The sequence below is a fragment of the Cebus imitator genome, unplaced genomic scaffold, assembly GCF_001604975.1.
Source record: "Cebus imitator isolate Cc_AM_T3 unplaced genomic scaffold, Cebus_imitator-1.0 Scaffold42, whole genome shotgun sequence".
Taxonomy (NCBI): Eukaryota; Metazoa; Chordata; class Mammalia; order Primates; family Cebidae; genus Cebus; species Cebus imitator.
The window spans coordinates 13,687,330-13,707,344 of NW_016107357.1; the positions used below are offsets into that span (position 1 = coordinate 13,687,330).

The 20,015-nt window shown below is 42.7% G+C and overlaps 1 long non-coding RNA gene across 1 annotated transcript; it reads right to left on the reverse strand.

Annotated features, from left to right (window-relative positions):
- Positions 1–7,825: 7,825 nt before the first annotated feature.
- LOC108302811 lies at positions 7,826–10,272 on the reverse strand. The gene is made up of 2 exons (XR_001824527.2): positions 10,135–10,272; positions 7,826–9,521 (listed from the first exon to the last, which is right to left on the reverse strand). It is a non-coding gene; the product is annotated as an uncharacterized LOC108302811 (long non-coding RNA).
- Positions 10,273–20,015: the final 9,743 nt, after the last annotated feature.

Sequence of the window (20,015 nt, forward strand, 5' to 3'; positions counted from 1 at the left end):
CGGAACCTATAAAATCCCTTGGACTCAGCTGGACTCAGACCCAGGGAGATGTCGGGACAACCTGCCTGCAGATAGGAGCTACCTACTCTGGGTCTCTTCTCTGTTGATCTGCTAAGGGCTGCACACTCATCAGGATGACATGCCTTTGAATAGGCGCTATCCACTCCAGGTCTCCTCTCTGGTGAGGGCTGCACACTTGCAGGACGACCTCTGCCTTCAGATAGGAGCTACCCACTTTGAGTCTCCTGAGAGAGACTTTACTGTCACTCAGTAAAGCACCTCTTCATCTTGCTCACACTACAGTTGTCTGCACACCTCATTCTTCCTGGATGTCAGACAAGAACTCATGACCCGCTAAATGGCAGGACTGAAAGAGCTGTAATACAAAAGGGCTGAGACACACCCCCTGCTTGCCATGTTGTGGGCAATAAGAAGGAGGGAAGGAGAGAAGAGCTGCAGGCCTTTGGGGACCCCAGACCTAGGAGCTTCCCCAGCCAGGGCTCTAATACCCTCTTTTGGGCTCTGCAGTTCCTGGTGTCTCCAAGCTTGTGGGTGCCACTTTGTTCCCCAGTGCCTGCAGTGGAAGCCACTTGTGGTACACCTGGTCCAGCTGCAGCCTCTCAGGAAGTCAGTGCCCATGCAGGCACCTGCACCTGGAGCTGCCTTCCCTGCCACAGCCAATGTTGCTGGCTGTGCACAGTGGCCGGACCTCGCAATCACTCACTCACACATCCCTCACCACACCCCATCTGGCTCACTCTTGGCAGGCATGGGATCTGGGCTGGTAGCATGAACCAGGTGCTGCCTGCCAGGCCAAGTGGGCAGAACAAGTCTAGTGGGCCCTAGCAAAACTTAGGCAAAGGCATCACTGGCCACAGAGCTTTCTGGCTGGAAAGGCTACACCTGAAGGATCCTGTGACACTTACATGACAAAGAGCTATGCATTTGCTAGTACATGGCTGCAAGTTACACAGCATTCAACTAACCCAAGCTTAACCAAAAAGGATGACATTCATCTCACACAACTAGGCATCCAGGAATCTAACATCCAGGGCTGGTAGAATGCTCATCAGAGGGCTCAAAGATTCAGGCTCTTTCTAAATTCCTTTTCTTTAGAACTTTCATCCTCATGCTGCTCCTCTGGGCTTTGTGTCTGAGTTCCAGGCAGGAAGAAGGCAGAAAAGACCAAGGCTTCTGAATAAGGCTTTGTTATTTTCTCCAGAGGAGAAGAAACTTCAGCTTATATCTCATTGGTCAGAGTCTGTCACATGGTCATCCACAGCTGAAAGGAAGGATGGGAAGGCTGTTCCCCTTGCTCCTCCATTATGGTAGAGGAGGGCAAGGGAATGGGCATGGCATGTGGGTAGCCATTCCGCACTGCATCTCCCAAGCCAGGAACAGCGTTTCTGTCAAAGCCTTTTTGAGGAGTGTCTTTAAAGCATTTAGCCCAGTACCTGGAACATAGAAAGTACATAAATATTGCTATTATTCATGCCACAGGGCAGACCACCTGAAAACACGGTCTTGGCTAGCTGGACCTAGAGATTTGTCAACTAAATGTACCAGATTTCCCAGGTCAGTCATATTTTGAGTCATTCATTGCCTGAAAATGCATTAAATAATGAGCTGCGATTTAGGGTTCAGAAAATCTGATCAACATACTGAGAAACAGTTCTGGTGGCAAGGGTTGAAGTGAAAATTGTTTGATATGGTTTTCAGGGAATCAACGTATAAGCCTGGGAAATGGAAGAAATAAATCCATGAGGTATTTCTATATAGAAATGCAGCAACATAATAACTGTGCTCTGAAAAAAAAAAAAAGCGGAGTTTAAATCTCTTGGGGAAATCTAGGCTTTATGGAATGAGTATAGTGTTTTTTCTTTGCCTAGTAAAAATTATAGAGAGGAAAAAGGATTTTCTTACAGAACTTACTATTAACTTATAGGAGCTAGGATTCATAACTCTGCTCCCCATTCTCCTCCAACCTAGAAGAGACTGAATCTGTGCCCCAGGGATGCACACGGAGGAGCCATTTAGGATGCTACCTGAGGGGAGAGGGTGCTGACCACAATTACTTCTGGAAGCCCAGCCAGGGGTGATCTTCCTGGAGCTCCCTCCCTAAGGTCTAGCCCACGCTATTTGGTGGTTGGAAATCAAGAAGGAAGCAGGGCTAGTTAATGTTTCTATCAACCATCTACAAATAGCGTGAGCTGCCAGCCTTGCTCTGTGTAGCACATGAATTTCAAAGGAGAGGACAAGGGCCGCAGAGACTGGCACCGAGGCTTGGCGTTCTGGGAATCTCTGTGTGAAGGCAAAGTCACTGCTAAACTTAGAAATTTGATCTATTTCCTTATTTGTGACAGTGTCGTTTTTAGTTCCCTGTGGAATTCCAGGTCTGCCCTGCTAATTCTAGAAAGCTGAAGGAGGGTTAGGAGGAGGTCATATAACCAATACATAATGCACAGGTACTAATTAAAGATCAAACCCGCAGGATGTTAAGGGATATTTCATTGTATGGGCCAGCCAAGTGTCACAGCCCAAGGCTTCAGCAAAGTGGAAGAGCCCTTTTCAAGAGCTCTGACCTAGAATCTGCTCTCTTTCTGTCAAATGCCTGAGCAGGTCATATCACTTTCCCAACCATTAAAACTATGCAAAGAGAAAGAATGCACAGAACAAACGCAGGAAGCCATCCTGGTAATAAGCACCTGCAGCTTTCACTTTAGGGAGATGCACCGAGAAAGGCAAATCCTCTTAAATGCCAAGATTGAATTGACTTTATACTGCTAATTTAGGAATAGAAGTCACCAGCGTCTGCCCTTCCTGAGGTCCTTCAAACCAGCTCAGCCCATCCAGGTATTATAATCTGCATGCCTCTAATGGTGAAGTAGGGGCTGCAACATGTGACTTAAAAATACGACAGCCCCCACACCCCTCTCTCTGGAAAATATAGGAAAATATCATTTCAGTGCCTACTTGCATGGACAGGTTTATCCCAGAGAACGCAGAGGACACTCACTGGGACACAGACCCAGGATGAGGAGAAACAGGATCTTGAAAGGACTGGACTGGACCTTCTCACATCTTGCTTGAGGGCTCAAGAGATTCCTTAGCAAGGAGGGAAGGCTGAGCCTGCAGCCTGTCCCTGTCTATTTTAGCCTGGCCTATATGGCTACCCATGCAACTGCCTAGCAGGTTCACTTTGCCTGCTGCCTGGACAGAAACAATGTATCAAGACAGAGGAATTGCAATAGAGATAGAGTAATTCATGCAGAGCTGGCTGTATGGGAGATGGGGTTTTATTATTACTCATATCAGTCTCCCTGAGCATTTGGGGATTGGAGTTTTAAGGATAACTTGATGGGTGGGGACAGTAAGTTTTAAACTATAAACAGAAGTTACAGGCAAACATCAGTCAACACCAGGGGCAGGGGAGGCTTCCTGGTCATAGGTGGATTTAAAGATTTTCTGATTGGCAATTGGTTGGGAGAGTTAAGCTGTTATCTAAAGATCTGGAGAAGTGGGATGTGACCTGGATGTAGCCACTGTGGAATGCATCTCACTGCCCCATCTTGGGGACAGTGGCAGGTAAGGACTGCACTCTGTCTCTCTGGGCATTGCCCTGCTGGGAGACCATGCTTCCTCAGCTACATGGGATCACTTGGACGTCAGTGTGCCCCAGGTGCTTGATGGCACTTATGGCTAGCTGTACCAGCTTTGAATATCCTCCAACATTTATAGAGTAAGTAAAATAAGGACTATACCTCTGTATTCAAGGCACTGGTGTCAGGTTTTTTGATACTTGCTCTCCAACCCATTCTTGACTGATAACTATCTTCTAGTAGAATCCCTTTTTATTGAGGCTAATGACTTTTCACTGGGCATAAGGTTCCCTGAAGACCCATACCCATGAGTGCCTCTGCTTCAGCCCCAGCACCTATGCAGTATCAGCACAGACCAGCTCTTGCCTGTTGTGTGCTGAGTGAGTTCACTTTGCAGTTGGCAGTGGCAGTGAGGAGAGCTGAGTCATTCCACCACATCATTCTGGTAGCATACAAAGCCATGAGTCAGCACGGACCCAGGCAGCCCTTCTCATGCAACCCAGCAGGTTAGCTTCAAAACACATTCTAAAATTTCTTTTTTCTTCTTTTTCTCCTTTCTCCCCAGTTTCAAGATGTAACCTTGAAGCAAATTGCAGAAGCCCTTTTTTCTCTTAGTTTTACAACATAGCCTTGAAGTTTATTTTGAAATTCTCCTCTCTTTCGTTTCCCACCATACACTCGATTACCCTATACACATTTATCTAACTGTTTGCTTGTTAAACTCATGCCATGCACATTTACCTAACTATATGCTTGTTAAGAAATTCCAGGGGCAAATTAAAAACAAACCCGGTATAAAAGCCCAGTTGTAGAATTCCCCCCCAGTTAAAGATTGGATGCTCTAAAGGCTGTCCATTGTGGAGATGGCACCAGCCTGTGCTCCAGGTGGACCACAACTCAAGATAGGCATTGAAACAAGACAAAGAGCCCCTGCACCCCCACACAACTCCTGCGTGCCTGCCATATCAAGATTCCCTTTTTAAACCCCTGCACTCAGCCCAAACTTTGGAAATGGTTCTCTTAGAGTATGAGCCTTGGCCGTGTCCCCACTCCCAGTGCTAGCTTTTGAACTAAAGTCACTTTCCTTTTACTGCACTTCATCCTTGTTACTGGCTTTGCAAGCAGCCAGCAGAAGAGCCCGTGCTCAGTTACACTCAGATCTGCTGAGTCAGCATCTTCTGTTGCGGGTCTTCAATTGAACCAGAGGAAGCTGAATTTGGGAACACTGATCTCAAGGACAGAATGGATATTCCTATTTCCAAGTCAAATGATCATCATTTGCCTATCAATAGATACTATTGGCTGCAAACAGAACACAAATTTTCTCTTTCTTCCTTGTAGTCACAGCCTCGATTGTGCTCAGGTATCCATTCCTTGTTCTGCCTCCTGCCTCAGGAGGTGCAGATTCCACCACTGGCTCCAAAGAAGAGCCAGCTGGGTGTGAGGACAATGATGTCATTTCCTGTTGCCAGGGTTGATTCAAAAGTAGACATGCGACCCCACTCCCAAAAATAAGAAAAGAGATAGCCAGGTGCCGTGCCTCACACCTGTAATCTCAGCACTTTGGGAGGTGGAAGTGGGCAGATCACAAGGTCAGGAGTTTGAGACCAGCCTGGCCAACATAGTGAAACCCCATCTCTACTAAAAATACAAAAACCAAAAAATTAGCTGGGCGTGGTGGCAGGCACCTATAATCCCAGCTACTTGGGAGGCTGAGGCAGGAGAATCACTTGAACCTGGTAGGCAGAGGTTGCAGCGAGCCGAGATCATGCCACTGCACTCTAGCCTGGCGCCAGTTTGAGACCCCACCTCAAAAAAAAAAAAAAAATGAAAGAAAGAAAAATTTTTTAAAAAAGAAGTGAGATAAAGATCTCCAGGAGTTTCTCTCTCCTAAGAAAGCACTCCCAGAGGAGACCATAGCTCTTTTTTCATCAGCTGTTGGGTCTAGATATGATGTCTGGAATAGCTGCAGCCATATAGCTACTGGCTCAAGGGCCACAGAGCAGAAAGAGGGATATAATTTTGATATGACTGGACTGTTAAATCAGGTACTAATCAATAAACTAAAAACAAAATTTGAAGTCCCCCGAATGACCGAATGGACTATCTCCTAGTCAAGAGAACCCCAGAGTAACCTTGAAAACTGAGTTATCTGCCATGGTGGATAAGGGTTCAGACATACCTTGTTATACCTCCTCCCTTACTAATCGCAATTAGGCTTTCTTCTCTAAGGGCTTGACAGAAACAAGCCCTTTCTAAAGACTCCACCATTGATATTGACAAACTGCCAGATGCTACCCCTGCTTTTTTGACTGATAAGAGACCACTGGCCAGGCAATAGTTCTGGTTAGTCTATGAAGAATGCACCACAGTACGTTTTTGTGCCCTCTGCTTCACTTTTGGCCACCAGAGGGCCAAAACTCCTCCCTCAGGTCATGCTAATACTGCTATTTTTTGTATGTGGGACCCATGAAGGGGCATGAAGCTCAACTGCTCACCTGCATGTTTCTCCTCTCACAGTCGACTCTTCTTAGAGCTTATTAAATATATATATATATATATATATATATGTGGCCACCCTGCTCAGCATAAATTCCTGTTCCCTTTGTCCCTTCCTCAATGTCAGGCTGGCCTGCCCTGGCCTGGCAGGGGACTCTGCTTCCCAGCCTGTCAGGATGGCCACCCTGCAGGCTGCACCCTTTTGTAAGAAACAAATTCCCTGATTTATAAACGTCAGCATTCTTCAGTTGACAGATCCTTAAGCACTCTTCCCTCACATATACACCCGCTCAGGCCTAGAAAATGTAGTTATCATAGAATGGCTACATTTCCATCTTGAGCACCTGTGCTTGTCAAAGACCCACTAACATCTCAAAGCTCTTTTCAAACTGCCTCCTCCACCGGTGGAGCCCATCACAATCTCTCTCCCTCATTGGATTTTCATTTCCCTTAAAATTTGTATCCCTGTTTATAGTCATTTACACACACATCGATCTTCCCTTCCTCACTGTGAGATGCTGGGAATTAGGGACTTGTCAATCACCTCCCCATCTCCACCCAACATCTACCCCAGGTGTGGCAGAGCACGCCCTCAGTAGATGCTTGCGGAGCTGATGAAAACCCAGCACTGAGTGGCACAAGGTGTGTGTGTGGGAACTGCACACTGTCTGTGCTTGTTGACAGAGTTTTCCTTTGCCATGGTAAAGTCCCAAGTTAATATGCAACCGATTTTCCCTAAAGCAGCCATGGAGAGGTATGATGGAGTTGCTTTATTCAGTGTTATTACACCTCCAATACCCGGTACTCCTGAGCAAAGACAATTTCACTAGGTAATTTCAGGGCCAGGACTTCTTCTTTGTTAACATCACATTATTTGCATTTCAGGAATCTGCATTTAAATGGATAAAAACCATAATTTAATTTGGAACAAACCTGGATGGGAGAAACATACTCTTAAAAAAAAAAAAAAAAAAGGAATAAGGTGGTGGGAAAAGAATCATCCTGTGGAAAATTTAGTCACAAATTGGATTTTCCTTTTTCTGGTACTTTAATTTGCTTCTCCCATGCTTTTGTTATTTGACTTAAAAACACACATACACACAAAAACCTTTAACTGGTAATAATAGTGCCTACAGGTTAAGAATTTCCTTTTAACAGTATCAATCATAATGGTAGCTACAGTGTAGCTATTTTATTAGCAAATTAGGTAATTTCTAATCAATCAAAATGAATTTATTTTCCAATAGCTATTTTATTATCTTCATATTTTTTCTTTGCAGAGCTTCTAGAAAGTTTTTGCCCCAAATCAACCAGATTAACTTATATTTTCTCCTCTCTTTCTTTCTCTCCCTCCATCTTGCTCAATTACTTAAAAGAAGCATTCTCAAACGCCTTAACCTTTGGGTCTCAGTAATGAATAAAAGGATATATTATATATTATCCAGGATAGCCTTTTCTAAAAATGTAGTTTGGACATGGTTTCCTGTTTTCTGGACGGTAGCCAGCAGTGGTAAGTAGGTACAGACAGGGATCACATCTCTATAGTCTATTTTTTTAATGGTGCTTTTTAAATCTCTGACTAAATTTGTCATAGAGGTTTCAACATAGGAAGCAGTTAAAGCTTTACTTTTCTTTAAAATATAAAGTGAAGCCTTCTACCTGCAAAATAACCAGGAGCAAAGTGGGGAGACGTCATCCAACTTTATTTTTCTTTCCCTCCTTTTTTCTTTGCCTCAAAGCAATGACCCTCCAAGCGCAATGGGGGCTACTGTGACTGTTCCTGACACCCAGGTGTCAAGGGCATGTGTTGGTTGAGTGGTAAAGTGCAGGAGAGAATGTCAGTGACAGTTGCTGCTCCCAGGGGCATTTACCTGTGCTGCATAAAAGACCTGATGGTGCTGGGTGGGAGCACCTTCGGTTAGCTGGGACTCTGGGCTAGAAGTGTGGGGCCCATCCATGGCACTCAATGAAAACTTTCTGATTTGGGATATTGAGTTGAATGAAGTCTTCCTCTAAAGACACATCATGACAGCACAGGACAGAAAGATATTTGCCACATCAAGCATAAATCCTGTTAACACATAAAGTAGACAGCAGCCATTTGCAAATTAGCAAGAAGGGGACTTTCTGGAAATGACCAAGTGGTAAAGACTCAACCCATAAAGACTTGATTTTCAGGAAAGGGAGAAGCAAAGAAACAGTCCTGAAGGAGGAGGGGCCGTGGCAAGGTTTGGCTTCCTGGGGCTGGAGGAATAGGATAGGCCCTGCGGGACACACAGAGAGACCCTTCCGTCTTTCACTCTCAGCTCTTGTCCTTATTCTGAATTTCCCTAAGAAAAAAAGAAGCATCAGAAGTCCCGCACATCGTCCTGTGAAATCCCCAGTTGGCCTGCCTCTCTGTTTCCAGGACAACATCCTTCGATCTGTCCTGTCATTGGCTTCTCCCTCCCTGCTGAATAAATGGACAGCAAGCGCTCTCTTCCTCACAGCAATAATGACAGTACAATAACAACAAACCCTCCCAATCCTGTGAGCTCTTCCCACTGCCGTGTCTTTTCTTTGCTTCCCTCAGCTGCATTCCTGAGGCTAGTTATGACTGACAGCTGCCCACTCCACTTATCTCCTTCCATCATCCCATAAACCCACCCTGACTAGGCCTTCATTCTTCCCAGTCTTCTCAGTCTGCTCTTGTCCAGATACCGGACCTGTTTGTTGCTAAATCCAGGGGTCAGTGTCCCAGTCTTGATGACTGTTGCCTCCTCTAAAGACTTTCTTCTCTGGGTCTTTAGGACACCTGCTCTTTTGGTCTCTGTGCTATTGTGAAGCATATATTTGGTCTTTGTCCCACTTCCTGGCATATAAATCCTAAAATCCCTGGAGTCTACAAAGTGATATCTTTTTGGATGCTCATGAGTTGACTAATGGCTGGCAGCCCCTACGTTGCTTCAGGAAGGGGGCTGGTCACCTGAAAGACCACAGCAGGATTAGATGGGTGACTCAGTCCCATCCCAACCTGGGCTTTTGACAGACATTGAAAACAAGGGGCAGGTTTAAGGACGGAGCCCTCAAACGGTGGGATCTGATGCTACCTCCAGATAGACATGGTCAGAATGGAGTTGGATTGGAGCACAACCTGTTGATAACTGCTACAGAGTTGATTCCATGCTTGCTGGTAGGAAGAAATCCTCACATAGTGGGTCACAGAATTCTTCTGTGTTGATTATTTTTGATAAGAGAATAGAAAAAAACACTTCAAGTGTGTTTTTCACACTCAGTGTCTCCTATAGTGCTTGATGGGCTGCTCCTTCTCAGCCTCAGCGTGATCTGTGAGTTTCTCTTCCTCTTTCTAATTTTCAAGTCCTGGCTTCTCAGGACTTCTCGGTGCTTTCCATGTTCACCCCTATCCCACCCCTTTAAAGGCATCTAAAGGAGGAAGACATCCATACTAATGTCTAGACCTGCCTTCCAAATTTCATGCTCACATACTACACATCTCCCCTGACATTCTATAGGCCTCTCAAATTTTGCATGTCCAGAGCCGAACTCTCCATTTTCACCACAGACATGTTCTCCGCACAGTCCTTCACATCTCAGTCCCCATGTCAACCTCATTCTTTCCAGTTGCTCATGTAAAAAATGAAAAAGTTCTAGAGTCCCATATTCCACATCCCAACCATCAGCAAATCCTTTCTACTCTGCTTCAAAATCTATCCAGAATCTGACGGCTCACACTCCCTCTGGCCTGCATTGCTGCAGTGGACTTCCAACCAGTGTCCCTGAGTCCTTCCTTGTCCCTACCCCCTCCACTCCTGAGAGTTTTCTCAGTCAATGCAAGCTGGAGAGCTGGGGGACGTTATAGCTGGATTTAATGAGGGCGACACGGGGCAATGGAAGGAACATGTCCCAGCGAATTCCTGACTGCTAGAGCAAAAGGAAAGCCGCCTCCATGGTGACATTTCCTGCAATAAACAGCTCAAATTCTAGTTCCTTCCTTCTCTTCCATTTGTGAGTCTCTGACCTGGCAAAGGAAGGTTACCTAAAATGTATCCGTTCTCGCCTTTCTCCTTTTATGTGAGCCTGAAGATTTGGACAGTGAGCCATCCAGACACAGACAGGGACTGACACAGGTGCAGACCTCGCTCCAGCAGGAAGACCAAACAGAAAACCACCAGACCTGCTAAAAGATAATGCGGTTAACGTTAAGAAGCACGTTCCCAGTGGTTAGAACAAAGGTCTCTGAAAATACTACTTACTATAAGAAACACAAGAACAATTTGGAAATTGTCAACTTCAGGTCCTCAAGATGATCTAGGAGAACTTTACATCTACAAATCTGGAGAAGGAAACTTTCTGAACTCATAAAACGATGAATGGAGAGGACAAACAGGATTGTTAAATTAAGAACAGCAGGGAGGCAGCGAAGGACAGGAATGGTGCTATCAAATATCAAATAGGTGAAATAAACTAAAAAGAGGAAACACTGTCAGAATGCTGTATTAATCATGTCTTTTATTTTCTGTGTTCTAAATCTTTGACATCTGAGTCCTTGCTGACTCTAGAGTAAGCTTGCCCAACCTGGGGCCTGCAGACAGTAAGTCGCCCAGGATAGCTTTGCATGCAGCCCAACATAAATTTGTAAACTTTCTGAAAACATTATGAGATTCTGCAATTTTTTTTTAAAGCTCATCAGCCATCCTTAGTATATTTTATGTGTGGCCCAAGACAATTCTCCTTCTTCCAGTATGGCCCAGGGAAGCCAAAAGATTGTACACTCTTGCTCTAGACGGACTGTCCCTCCAGGTTAACAAATTCCTAGAGATACTAAACAACTCACCTGTGAGCACCCACTTCTTCCTTAACTCAACCAACACAAAGCCCACACTCTATCCGCCCACCTGCCCTATTACCCCCAGGGCAAGACACCAGACACTGAGGATATTTTCTATGCCCTAGAGCCTGCTGAAATTTTTTAAGCTAGTAAATCCTAAGCCTGCTTGCTCTGCCTCACCCATTCCTTCCTGTAGAAATAATAATAAAAGCTCTGGTCCCCACTTCACCCGTCTTCCTGTCCTCCTAATCCACCCTGGTGCTTCGCCATGGTGTGTGGTATGCCCCTCCTCCTGGGAACTGTGAATAACAAACTGCCTCTTCAAGGGCAAAATCTTACCCTAATCTGTTGGCATTGCTATACTTCAAACTTTCTCTCAATACACTATATTTTAAAGAAACACATTCACACAAAATATATTTAAAACTGAACAGTAAAATATAAGCAACATAGAGAATCCTAGAAGGTAAGAGAGTAGCTGTGATAAATAATAATTGGAAGAAAGTTTAGACAGCAGTGTCAGTTTTAGCAACAGAGAAAATTTTTTTAAAGAGATCAGTGTTTAATCTTAGCTGGAAGAAGAATTTGAATTTCAAGAATAGACTCAAAATCAGGTAGATGTTCAGGCAGAAATGCCTACAGAAATACAGAGAATAAAAAAGCTACCTATAAAAGAATGAACAGACTTCTCTTCAGCACTCTGTTCCAAAACAGTGAACCGACAGTGGGATACCTGTATCCAGCCAAAGTGTCACTTATGTGTGATGTTCACTGAAAGACATTCTCAAACTACGCAAGGACCCAGAAAGTATATTACTTTTGAGCTCTCCTTAAAATAATCATCTCTTTCTATACATTAGCCAAGTGATAAGTAAATGTAAATGACCCAAAAAAGAGAGAGAGAACTATGTTAAACATAATATATGTTGAGCATCCCTTATCCTAGATGCTTGGGGCCAGAAGACGCTGGATTTTTTTTTCAGAGTTTGGAATATTTGCATTATACTTACTGGTTGAGCATCTCTAATCTGAAAATCTGAAATGTGAAATCCTACAATAGCATTCCTTTCAGGCATCATGTTGGTACTCAAGAAGTTTCAGGTTTTGGAGCATTTTGGATTTCAGACTTTTGGAATAGGGAGATTCAACCTATGCTACTGAAAGGGAATTATTAAGCCCAACCAATTCCTTTCATTCTGTTATAATTGATGCAAACGTCAAATAATCATTGAAAGAGATGTTGCAAAGTAGCCTAAAATTTTAAAAAATTTTGATTGATTGTATTATATTCCTCAGATGAAATTCAGATACATAGAGTGAACTACAGGGCAGGGAACGCAGCTAAACCCGGAAAAGGACTATCCATGTCCACGTAGCTCTGCCCGGATAGCAAGGTCATGTAGTCAATGGCTGCGGTGGGCCCAATCCTGGGCGCATGGTAGCGGGCGTGGGAGGATGGTAGTTACCAGTTTAGGGAAGAGAGATGCCTCAAAAAATAACAACTAGAAAAGAGATAGAAAATGTTTTATTTCAGATATTGAGAAGAGAACAAAGCTAGTTTCTGATATACTTCTTGAGTGTCACCGCTAGTAGAATGAGAGTACAATGAATAGTGTCTGACTTTCTAGGCGCCCAAATGTTCAGTTGTTTCTCAGGAACCTTTTGTTGACTTCAGAATTACTGAATTTAGTAACCCTTCCGAGTATTGTTCAATGACCGCCTGACCCATGAGGCCACTTTGGGACTCTGACTGTTGTGATTTCAGTACCCAAAATGGACAAAACCAGGTAAGCAGCACCCCTTGCAAAGTATTGTTTTAACAAGATTTATTCCTATCAGGGTCTGCTGCCGATGAGTGGGCCCAGGACTAATACAAGTACATGGTTTTTTTCTGACCCTCTGGGGCAGACATTTCCCAGCTTTCTGGAAATTGCAACGTCCTGTTGTTGATTTGATTCCCCAATTCCTCTCCAGTTCCCTCCACCCAAATTAAATATGGTTTATTTATTTAGTTTTGAATGGATGGGAATTTAAGTTGTTATTGTTCTGGAAATTTTTAGAGACTTTTACAAAACCCTCTTACATAATGTGAGCTATTACTCGGTGCTGAGAAGTATAGCTTTAAGGCAATATTCAAAAGAACGAATGGATGCAGAGCCAGGAGGGGGAAAAAATAAATCAACAGAGGAGTGTGACATAGAATCAGGATGGGTAGAAATGAACAGAGAACTTAATTAAAAGTTCTCAAGTAAAAGACAATGGAACTCCCAAATGTCCCCCAACAGAACCTATGTGGGGGTGGATTTTTATATTCATGTAGTTGCCAAGGGGATTGAGTTTACTCAATTCATTTATTCAAACAGAAATATTTTTGAAGACACACTTGCAATGGTACAGGCAATTTGGGAGCCATCAAAGAAAAAATAAACATCAATAAAATAATGTTTATTGCCTTGAGGAACTCTCTTACAGATTGTATGAGGGGAAAGGGAATGGGAAACTGAGTCAGAGAATAATAAGCAACTGTGTTCATGAAGACAGGATGAGAACCCAGGCCCCAGTCATGCCTGTAGACTCTGTTGACCCAAATTAGGCTTCTTTTCTTGTTATCAATATTATTGGGTGTCAGAAGAACAGCTGCCCTGTTAATTACTCTTGTTTTGCCAAACAGCTTGGGAGTCTCTCATTAAATAGAAGCTTTCAAGGGATAAGCACAGAATACCCAAGGGAGGCCCTGTTGATGTATCCACATTTATCTAGAAAATAACTTGATTAAAAGGTGTTGATATTTATAAATTGATATTGATATATATTATATAGTTTGATATTATATAGGTATATATATTGATAGTTTATAGATGTCTTGTTTGTGAAAGCGACTATAACCTGAATATTTTTTAAAGAGGATTTGAGAGTTGTATGGAATTTTTTGTTATCAACTTTACTGCATAGGAAACAATCTACCTCATCATTTAAAATGACATAGGTGTTGGTTTTGCAGACCTTTGGATTTTTTTTCAGGTTTAATTTCAGTTAACGAAATTTAAAACATGACATTGCTTTGCAGACATTGTTGTATACCAATATGTGTGGCTTCTTGTCTTTTTAAAATGTTTTTGACCATCAAGTAGCATTCTTCTAATACCAAGAGTGTGCTGTGTATCTTGTCTCAGTAAGTTTTAAGTAACATTTAAAAATATCAAAGCATGTTACTTGACCTAATTTTTTAACATTTGAGTTGTTCCATTAAATGGAGCATCTCATAAATTTTAAGTATTTTATCCTTGCAATTGTTAAGAGTTAAAAGGTAAATGTGTCATCTTGCCAAGTACCTGGCTGAATGTGCTGGAGTGAGGATCTTGAACAGAAACTTCTTTTTCTGTTATTACTCATGACAAAGCTAAAACAGCCAAATATATTCTGTGAAAATTGGCTTCTTTTAATGAAAGATCAGATCACTCTTTCAGCTGTACACATTTTTAAATAAAATTGTATTGAACTTAAAAAAATGTGTTGATATTGATCATACAGCTCAGGCAGGTGAAGGAAAAGTAAATATTTAGGAAGGTGAAAGTAAATAGAAAATATGAATTCTCACCATCTCATAGCTCGTGGCCTATATCCTATAAGATGAGACTGGCAGGGTGGGAAGGGGAGGGAAGTTTAGAGCTGGGTTGCAAGGGTGCTCTTAGATTCCATTTAGCAGGGGCACAGCACTGAGCATGATGTCTGCCCAATACCTGGGGCTCAAAAATGTGGCATGGCTGGATGGCTGTCTGGATGGACGGGAGGGATGGCCCTGCTAGTTAGTTCAGATGTGGGTAAGTAGATAGCCACCTTCCCAGGAATAATTCTGTAGCCCAAGTTCTCCAGTCAGCCATTTGCCAGAACAAATAAAGGGCTCCTTTAAGGAAAATACCCTAACCCAGGTTTGTAGATTCCTACCTGAGCCTTAGGCTATTTCATGTTTATAAGTTCACTTTCTATGCTAATGATTCCTTCTGATAGAAAGGATCACTTTTGTGATCAAGGGCTCAGACTTCTTGATCAATGGGCACAGCCCATCCAGACATCCTCCCAACTTGTTGTATCCCTGCCTTCATTTCCCACTCTTTCTTGCTACAGCTACTGCCTAAAACTCAACAAAGTAAACTTTCCCAGTAATCTCTCCAATCTAGCACAATCGAGATCACTTCTGTGTATCTCTTCCATAGGTATATGCCTTAAATAATTACACCTGTAGTGCTTATAGCTGCTTGTACCTTGCACTTATATTTTTCAAAGTTATAACTGCTTCTAGTTTAAAATATCTAATCATTCTAGAAAGAAAAATAGCAGTCTCCTGCCATGCTTCTTCTTCTCCCAATTCTCACTTTGGACTGGCAACATTTTTAACCTTAGCTGTTCCTTACACTCTGTTTATTGATAGCTTTAATAGTTTAGAAATCATTGCCATTTACTTTTGCCGGGGGTGGGGGAAGGAGTCTTGCTCTGTCACCCAGGCTGGAGTGCAATGGTGTGATCTCGGCTCACTGCAACCTCCGCCTCCTGGGTTCAAGCAATTCTCCTGCCTCAGCCTCCTGAGTAGTGGAGACTACAGGTGCATGTCACCACACCCAGCTAATTTTTTGTATTTTTAGTAGAGATGGGGTTTCACCATGTTAGCCAGGATGGTCTCAATGTCCTGACCTCAGGTGATCTGCCTGCCTTAGCCTCCCAAAGTGCTGGGATTACAGGTGTGAGCCACCATGCCTGGACACCAATTAATGTTTTAAAAAGGGTTTCCACACTGTTAATTCCTGTATCTCTCAACATGTTTCTCTTTCCACACTCGTATTCCCTTCTACCCAATTAGGTTGCACAGGAATATTTACATTTAGTGTCTATATTATGACCCTATAAATATTTGTGGCTATTTATTGAACCTTGATTATATTTCCTTTCTTGGACAAACTGCATTTTTCTGGAGGTAATATGTGTCCCTGCTGGTGGCATACCTCTCTCTCAACACTTCAGTAGAGAATACCTATCAGCTTCTTTCTTATCCATGGAGACCTCCCTCCTGCACCCTTCTGCCACCTTGTCCTATATGGAGAGGCCGCCCTCCAGGTCTGTTGTACAACAACCATCTTCTGAGCTCTCTCACTCCATCCTGGAGATGGCTTCACTCTCTCTTGTTGGAGCCCTTGATATATAAATTAATACCTTTCTAGATTTATTCCTATGTTTCCAAAGAGGACAAACAGTAGCTTTTTAAGAAAGTATGTGTGGCAACGTTTTTCTTTTTGTTTTTCAGAAAGTATGTTTTGAAAGTTTTTCTTTATGTTTTTCAGTTATTGAAAAACATATCTAAAAATGTCTTTACTGCAGAGGCCAGGCCATGAGTCCAGTGCCATCAAGCCCATCCTGGACCAGCAAGAAGATGAGCAAGATTGAGATGAGCTCTGATTCAAGCTGGAACAGACCTGGGAGTTGCAGGACTTGAGGAAGAAACTAGACATTTGAGAGCTGTGGCCCTGTAGATGGGAGAGACAGCACAAGTGGAGGCCACTCTAGAAGGTGATTTCTTTCAAATGAAGACAGGTAGTATGTATGTGGAGCAGGAGGAGAAGGGCAAGGATGAGATCAGTAAAGAGGAAGACCTCCAGCCAAGGATGTCATTTTCTGAAGAAACCAACCCAAGGTAGGAGGGCGTGAGCATGATGAAGTACATGGAGACAAAGGAAAAGCAGAGGAAAGGGCTCCTGGACCACAAGAATAGAAAATCAAACTGAAGAATGCAGAGGACTGTCATTACACACTTTAAGAAAACACACATTTCCTCCTCAAAGAAGGCCGAGGAGATCCTTCCTACCCAACGCTGGGTGCATCCCAAGGTGGATGTCCGCATTGGTGCTGAAATAAAATGCATTTCCACCAAGGAAGCTAAAGCCTGGCTGCTAGCAGAGCAGCAGAATAAGAGACATTGAGACATCCTGTGTGCACCAACATGGCCGTGATTATGTGGGGTACACATATAATCTCTTACTTCCCATGTCTCTCAACATGTTTCTCTTTCCACACTCATTCCCTTCTACCTTTTGATCCCAAGGACTCAATGTCTCCATAGGGAGAAGCAAAGAAGAGTCCAAGCCCTGGCCCTAGAAAGGATGATACCATGAAGCCTAAGAAGTCCCTTCCAAGTCACCAGTGTCCTGCTAAAGAGAAGGCCACCGATGCCCATCACCATGAAGAGTTCAAGAAAATGAACACCCTTGAGAGATGCTGAAGGGAAAATATGCAGGATGAGATGTAACTAACATCCCTCCCCTATTAAAAAACACTTTCTCGACCAAAGCCTACTGATTGGCAGTAGCAGACAGCCCCCAAAATCCACTTCATTAGTCCTGCTGTTCACCTGCTTGATTTCTCAAGCACTGGATAGGTAACCTTTTGCAACAAAATAGTATTCAGTTTTCCTACTTGGAGGCAACTTCATTCTTATGAGCATTAATATATTTTGTGTATGTATTACCTACTGTGTTCTTATAATGAAGCAAGCCAGAGAAAAGAAAGTGTAATTAAGAAAATAACAAGGAAGATAAAATATATTTATTAATGATTAAGTGGAAATGGATCATTACAAAGCTCTTCATCCTGTTGCCATCACGTCGAATAGGCTGAGGAGGAGGAAAGAGGAAGGTTTGGTCTTGCTGTCTTAGGAGGGGCAGAAAGAGGTGAAGGAGGTAGAAGGGGAGGCACGAGAGGCAAGCATACTCATTGTAACATTTATTAAAGAAAATCCACATTTAAATAGGCTTGTGCAGTTCAAACCCATGTTGTTCAAGGGTCAACTGTATACACACACAGTACCACTCTCTTTTCACTTACTGTAGTCCATAATAATTTTTGATAACCGGCAATGAAAATCATCCCACTTTGTTCTTCTCTAAGATTTCTTTGACTATTATTTGCCTTTTGCATTTTCATACAAATTTTACAATCACCTTGCACAATTTCACAAAATCCTACTGGAATGTTGACCAGAATTGCATAGAATCTAGAGATTAATTTGAAAAAAAAAGTTCACATATTTACAAAACTGGGTTTTCTACTTCTTGAACTTGGTTTATTTCTGCATTTATTTATATAATCATTAATTTATCTTAATGATGTATGCTACGATTTGGATGTGGTCTCTTTGGCCTCACCAAGTCTCAGGTTGAACTTCGATCCCAAGTGTTGGAGGTGGGGCCTTGGTGACAGGTGTTTGGGTCACCAAGTCATTCTCTTTGTGCATGTGGCACAAAGAGAGCACCATGTGAAGAAGATAAGTAGAGAGATCAGAGTGATGCATGTACAAGCCAAAAATGACAAAGATCGCCAGAAAACCAGGAGAAGTCAGGAGAGAAACATGCAAAAAATTCTTCCCCACAGCCCTCAGAAGGAATCGATCCTGCCAACACCTTGATGTTGGACTTCCAGCCTCCTCCATGCCCAAGGCAGCTGCCATAAATGGGTCTCTTTCCCTCTGCACCTCATGAGAGTGGTCCAAGCAGCCACAGTCATTTCATCATGAGTTGGCTTGAGTTGAAATCTCCTTGTCATCTCTTCCTTAATGAGTATATAAACCTCTTTTTAGTAGAGGACATGCATAAATTCCATAGCTCATCTTTAAAAAGAATCACTAAAGCCCTATGAGCTAAGATGTCCTTTTCACTAATAGATAAGATTGAGGCTCCAAAAGATGGGTGGCTGTTTTTGTTTGTGCAAAAGCTTTGCATCCTCTAGTAGTTTCCCCAGCACACAGTAGGTACTCAAAATTATTTACAGAATGAATGAGAAGAATTAGTCTTACCAAATAGAGCTAATGATGACAATAATCAATGATAGGTCCAGCCTTACTCATGGATAGCATAGGTGGTCATGGGCATGATGTATGTATGAGTTCTCCCAGAGTTCCAATGAAACAACATTTCGTGTGTGTGTGTGTGTGTGTGTGTGTGCATGTGTGTGTATACATATGTCTGTATATATATATATATACAAGAAATGTTGTTTCTTGTATACCTGTATGTGTGTGTGTGTGTGTGTGTGTGTGTGTGTGTGTGTGTGTGTGTGTTTATATATCTCCAGAGAGAGAGAGTATCTCCAGAGAGGGATGTATGTGTGTGTGTGTGTGTTTATATATCTCCAGAGAGAGAGAGTATCTCCAGAGAGGGATTTATTTTAAGGAATTGCTGCACTGACAGATGTGCCTGTTTTTGCTGTCTTGGGATTTCTTTTTGTTATTTTAAGAAAAACTCAGTGAGCTTGATTTTGAATACTGCTGCTTTGGCCATGTTAGTGTTTGAGGCTGAAAGTGTTGAAACTTCCTATAAATTGTATCCTTAGCAATGGGTCATGTGTATTGCTCCAACATTATGTTGGCATACATTTAAATGAAAGATTGATGTTGTTGAACTATAGTTGCTTGTATGATTTGTGTTTGCCGTTGGCCTGCCTTTACATCTTTTTGTGAATGGTTGGGACCACAAGAAATGTTGTTTCATTGGAACAGAAAAAGAAAAGAGATAATACTCATTACCAAGCTCGGTATGATAACTCATGCCCGCATTCCCTAATGTGCTGCCTAACATGAGAAAGGGGAGAGGAGGTGTGTTTCTTGTCACAATTCTTCTATTTCATTATCGAAACATTCATCTTTTGAGGGAAAAAAGAAAAATTTATAATGTTTTCAATAAAGTTGCCTGTATTAATCTACTCGAGCTTCCATGATAAAGCATCATAGATTGAGTGGTTTAAACAATAGACATTTATTTTGCATAGTTCTGGAGGCTGAAAGTCTATGATCAAAGTCCAGCATTATTTGGTTTCTGGTGAGGGCTCTCTTACTGGCTTGCAGATTGCCACCTTGTCACGGTGACCTTGGGTGGTCTTTCCTCTGAGTGTACTTGGAGAGAGAGAGATCTTTCTCTTCCTCTTGTAAGGCACCAATCTTGTGTGATTAGAGACCTACCCTTATGATCTCATTTAACTTTACCTCCTTAAGGCCCTATCTCCAAATACAGTCACATTCAGGTGAAGGTTTCAATATTTTGGGGGGATAC